Source organism: Canis lupus, chromosome 31 (assembly GCF_048164855.1).
Source record: "Canis lupus baileyi chromosome 31, mCanLup2.hap1, whole genome shotgun sequence".
In the NCBI taxonomy this organism is placed as follows: domain Eukaryota; kingdom Metazoa; phylum Chordata; class Mammalia; order Carnivora; family Canidae; genus Canis; species Canis lupus.
The window spans coordinates 43,715,076-43,721,075 of record NC_132868.1 but is presented as its reverse complement, the minus strand read 5'-3'; the positions used below and the strand labels follow the sequence as shown (position 1 = coordinate 43,721,075).

Here is a 6,000-nt window from a genome sequence, read left to right as displayed (position 1 = left end):
CTTGATTTTCTAGCAATCTGTCCTATTAGTTACTGAGAGAATAGCGCAGAAGTCCCCAACTCTAGTTAATGGATTCGCCTGTCTCTCCTGGCAGTTATGGCAGTTCTTGCTTCACATATTTGAAACTCTGTTATTAAATGCATATATGATTGGTATGACCTTTTTAATATTATGAAAATATCTTTCTCTTTGGTGAGTCTTGTCAGCACCTCCAGATTTCCTATGTCTAATGTGTACATAGTATGTCTTTTTTCAATCTTTTCACTTTAATCTGTGTCTTTACCTTTTAACTGGGTTTCTTTCAGACACCATATATCAGGTCAGTCTGATAGCCTCTGTTTACATTTTTGTCACTATCAATAGGGTTAAGTCTGCCATCTTGCTGTTTTCTCTTTGTTCCATCTGTTGTTATTTTTCCTCTTTTCCTTACTTCCTTTGGATTTCATTCTTCTTTAGTATCTCATGTTTCTCCTCTAATAAGTACAGATTAGCTGTACTTCTGTTTTATTTTTTAAGTGGTTGCCATAAGGCATAAAATGCACATCTTAACTTATTACTGTCTACTTTCAAATAATATTGTACTACTTCATGGACGACATAAGCACCTCACAGTATAATTCCACTTCCCATCCTTTGTGCTATTGTTTTCACAAATTCTACTTCTACATATGTTGCAAACCCCATGATGCAATACTGTTTTTTATTTACACAATTACCATTTAAATAAAATCATTAAATTTTTTATTGTCTACAACATTGTTCATTCGTTCGTGGAGATCCACATTTCTACCTAGTGCCATTTTTCTTCAGCTTGAAGAAATTTCTTTAATATTTTTGTAGCTCAAATCTTCTGGAGATACAATCTTTGAATTTTTGTCTGAAAATTTCTTTAATTTGCCCTCATTTTGAAGGATCATTTCTCCAGATACGAGATTCTGGGTTAACAGCTTCCTTCTTTTGGAACATCAAAGATATCACCCTGTTGTGTTTTGGTTTGCATTTTTTCTGACAAGAAGTCATTTATTCTGTCTTTATTTGTCTGTATGAAATGGGTCTTTTTTCCTTCGGCTCTCCCCATCCCTGGTTTTTAACAATGTAATTATGATGTACATTGGTCTGGGGTGTGCATGGGTGTGTGCATGCAGAGAAAGAAAGAGAGTATACATGTAGATGTATGTCAATGTGTGTGTGTGTAGGCTCAATTCTTAAACTATAATTTCTTAAATGGAGCTTCAGCCTTTTCGGTGTTAATTGTGGTATGGAGATTTACTCATTTAAAATTTATGTATGGATGTTGGGGCCCCTGGGTGGCTCAGCAGTTGGGCACTTGCCTTCGGCCCAGGGCGTGACCCCAGGGTCCTGGGATCGAGTCCCACGTTGGGCTCCCCGCAGGGAGCCTGCTTCTCCCTCTCCCTGTGTCTCTGCCTCTGTGTCTCTCATGAATAAGTACATAAAATCTTTTTAAAAAATGGTTGCAAACATGTCAGGCTACCAGAAAGTTGGGAGGGGATGGCCAGTCCCGGGCCCCTAGTGCCTTGAGGGCCACCAGGTCTCGCATGTGCACAGTATGAGTAGGGCCCGCTGGCCAGGAGGGCAGTGAGGACAGAACCCGAACCCGAAGGACAAGGGTCCCTGCCTCCAAGCACCAGGACCTGGGGCCAGATGGTGTCCAGCATGGCCTGGGAGCCCTGCGGGTGACTCAGGTGAAGGTACAGAGGGAGGTAGAGAATGATTGCTGCTCTCTCCCCGCCAAGTCCTGAGCCACAGCCTCCAGAGGGAGCCAAATGCAACCCTTCGAAGCAGCACCGGGACCGTCGGAATCCAGAGCTGAGCAAACTGACACCTTGCTGCCTTTCCCCGAGGACGTGCAGACCGGTTTGACAAGCTCTGCATCCTCAGGCTGGTCGTGGGCTACCTGAAGGTGAAGAGCTGCTTTGCAGGTAAGCGGCTGTGTGGCTCCAGATCAAGTTACGAGAGGAGCTTACCCACAAGCTCTAAGCGCTGACCTTCTGTGAGGCAGAAGCAGCACCGCAGTGTTTGGGTCCCGGACACAGGAAGAAGGCCCCACGTTCAGCTCAGGTTCAATAGGTGACCCAGACTGCAGGTGTGTCTCTCTGCCCAGCCTGTCATATGGACCCTGGGCTCTGCTCTCTGTGGAAGGAGACGGGCACGGGCTTCCCACCAGGCTCACAGAATGGCAGGTGCAGAGGAGAGGTCCTAGCGGATGGTCTAACTTCTTTCCTTCCTTTGCTTTATCATTTCTTGTGATAAATTAAATGTTCCTCCACCTTCCAGAGCTTTGGCTCAGAACAAAGGGCTCATTTTTCTGAAGCTATGAACTGGGCTATTTCTTATCATCTCCCGGGACACTTGTTCTCCTAAAATTCCTTACCATGTAACGGGCACAGTCTACTCTTCCATGTCCTACCTGCTAATCCACTGTGTCATTGCTGAGAGCTAGTCCTAACCCATTCCTGTGCTTGGGACTTGTACGCAGTAAACTGGGTGATGCAGCTGAGCACATCCCCTCCATAGCTAGTAAGCAGCCACACAGGAAGACAGCCCAAGGAAGACTCTGGGCCTGAACAACACGGGACAGACGGTTACAGCTGCTCGAAAAGAAACTCAAAGATGAAATGGGTCTAGTCAACCTTGAAAATACACTGAGAACTATGAAATTACCCAGCTGCAGGGGTAACTGCAAAGCAGCAGCATCTGTGGAGTTTCGTACAGCAGTGTGGTGGACTGTCCATGCAGGGGTCCACTGTGACCCCAGGGGCTGGGGTCAGGGCATCGGGGAGGGCCGCTAAATGGGCACCGGCTTTCTTTTTGGGGGTGTGGACAGTATCTTGGATGGAGAGAGAGGTGGTGGTTTCTCAGTTTAAAATGGTTAATTTTAGGCTACATGAATCCCACAGGGGCTGGGATCCTTTGCGGGGAGGGAGGCAGGGGTCCTTTGCAGGCCTGTCAGCCCTCGAAGACCCTGAATGGGTCCTCTGCTTGCCTCTCCCATTGTCTCCAGGCAGCCTGCCCACATGTCGCTAGTTCGGGCCTGTCCCCACCTACTGGGCTGTGCTGCAGGCCACTGACAGTGGTGGAGACCTCAGACCCTTGCCCTCGCTCTGACCCCCTGCCCAGGATGGCCCAAGGGAAGGGGCACACATGGGCCCTGGGCTGCCCTGGAGAGCAGCTGTCTACCAGTCGTGTGCTGTGAACTGCTTTCCTGGGGAACACCTTGATCCTCAGCTGGTCCGGGCCCGGGTCTGGGCAGAGCTGGGGGCCTGAGTCCTCTCGCAATACATTAAGAAGATAATTCACCATGACCAAGTGGGATTTATCCCCAGGATGCAAGGTTGGCTCAACACTCGTAAAACAATCAACGTGATAGATCATATCAACAAGAGAAAAAACAAGAGCCATATGATCCTCTCAATAGATGCAGAGAAAGCATTTGACAAAATACAGCATCCATTCCTGATTGAAACTCTTCAGAGTGTAGGGATAGAGGGAACATTCCTAAGCATCTTAAAAGCCATCTATGGGGAACCCTGGGTGGCACAGCGGTTTGGCCCAGGGCGTGATCCTGGAGAACTGGGATCGAATCCCACGTCGGGCTCCCGGTGCATGGAGCCTGCTTCTCCCTCTGCCTATGTCTCTGCCTCTCTCTCTCTCTCTGATGATTATCATAAATAAATAAAAATTTTTAAAAAAGCCATCTATGAAAAGCCCACAGCAAATATCATTCTCAATGGGGAAACACTGGGATCCTTTCCCCTACGATCAGGAACACGACAGGGATGTCCACTCTCACCACTGCTATTCGACATAGTACTAGAAGTCCTAGCCTCAGCAATCAGGCAACAAAAAGAAATAAAAGGCATTCATATTGGCAAAGAAGTCATCAAACTCTCCCTCTTTGCAGATGACATGATACTGTACATAGAAAACCCAAAAGACTCCACCCCAAGATTGCCAGAACTCATACAGCAATTTGGCAGTGTGGCAGGATACAAAATCAATGCCCGGAAATCAGTGGCATTTCTATACACTAACAATGAGACTGAAGAAACAGAAATTAAGGAGTCAACCCCATTTACAATTGCACCCAAAAGCGTAAGATACCCAGGAATAAACCTAACCAAAGAGGGAAAGGATCTATACCCTAAAAACTACAGAACACTTAAAGAAATTGAGGAAGACACAAAGATATGAAAAAATATTCCATGTTCATGGATTGGAAAAATTAATATGGTGAAAATGTCTATGCTATCCAGGGCAATTTTCACGTTCAATGCAATCCCTATCAAAATGCCATGGACTTTCTTCAGAGAATTAGAACAAGTAATCTTAAGATTTGTGTAGAATCAGAAAAGACCCCGAAGAGCCAGGGGAATATTGGAAAAGAAAACCAGAGTCGGGGGCATCACAATGCCAGATTTCAGACTGTACTACAAAGCTGTGGTCATCAAGACAGTGTGGTACTGGCACAAAAACAGACACACAGATCAATGGAACAGAATAGAGAACTCAGAAATGGTGCTGGGAAAATTGGACATCCACACGCAGAATAATGAAACTAGACCATTCTCTTACGCCAGACACAAAGATAAACTCAAAATGGATGGAAGATCTAAATGTGAGACAAGATTCCATCAAAGTCCTAGAGGAGAACACAGGCAACACCCTTTTTGAATTTGGCCACAGCAACTTCTTGCAAGATACATCTATGAAGGCAAAGGAAACAAAAGCAAAAATGAATTATTGGAACTTAATCAATGTAAAAAGCTTCTGCACAGCAAAAGAAACAGTAAACAAAACCAAAAGACAACCTACAGAATGGGAGAAGATATTTGCAAATGACATAATCAGACAAAGGGCTCATATCCAAGATCTATAAAGAACTTACTAAACTCAACACCCCAGAAACAAACAATCCAATCATGAAATGGGCAAAAGACATGAAGAGAAATCTCACAGAGGAAGACATAGACATGGCCAACAAGCACATGAGAAAATGCTCTGCATCACTTGCCATCAGGGAAATACAAATCAAAACCACAATGAGATCCCACCTCACACCCATGAGAATGGGGAAAATTAACAAGGCAGGAAACCACAAATGTTGGAGAGGATGTGGAGAAAGGGGAACCCTCCTGCACTGTTGGTGGGAATGTGAACTGGTGCAGCCTCTCTGGAAAACTGTGTGGAGGTTCCTCAAAGAGTTAAAAATAGACCTGCCCTACGACCCAGCAATTGCACTGCTGGGTGTTTACCCCAAAGATACAGATGCAGTGAAACGCCGGGACACCTGCACCCCGATGTTTCTAGCAGCAATGTCCACAATAGCCAAACTGTGGAAGGAGCCTCGGTGTCCATCGACAGATGAATGGATAAAGAAGATGTGGTTTATGTACACAATGGAATATTCCTCAGCCATTAGAAATGACAAATACCCACCATTTGCTTCGACGTGGACGGAACTGGAGGGTATTATGCTGAGTGAAGTAAGTCAATCGGAGGACAATCATCATATGGTTCCACTCATATGGGGAATATAAAAAATAGTGAAAGGGATTATAGAGGAAAGGGGAGAAAATGAGTGGGAAATATCAGATAGGGTGATGGAACATCAGAGACTCCTAACTCTGGGAAGTGAATAGGGGTAGTGGAAGGGGAGGTGGGTGGGGGGACGGGGTGACTGAATGATGGGCACTGAGGGGGGAACTTTATGGGATGAGCACTGGATGTTATGGTATATGTTGGCCAATCAAACTCCAATAAAAAAATAGACCAAAAAAAGAGCTAAGCCAAAGAGGAACATTAAACATTTGCTTTCAATGACATTTTCTCTTCCTCAGCCACCCTAAAGGACAGCATTGCAGACTGCCCAGCTGACCGACCCATGAATCCAGGAGGAAGTGAGCATGCCTCTCCACAGGTCAATCTAGAACTGTTTTCTGAAGGAGACTTGCTTCTTCGGGTACTGTATGACATTTTCCA

At 45.5% G+C, this 6,000-nt stretch overlaps 1 long non-coding RNA gene across 1 annotated transcript in view; it reads left to right on the top strand.

Moving 5' to 3' along the window:
• Nucleotides 1-1,816: 1,816 nt before the first annotated feature.
• Nucleotides 1,817-6,000, top strand: part of LOC140622346 (uncharacterized) — a 217,160-nt gene continuing 212,976 nt past the window's right edge. Inside the window, exons 1-2 of the long non-coding RNA XR_012022130.1 lie at nucleotides 1,817-1,940; nucleotides 5,859-5,980. This is a non-coding gene — a long non-coding RNA (uncharacterized lncRNA). The remainder of the gene's footprint in view (nucleotides 1,941-5,858; nucleotides 5,981-6,000) is intronic.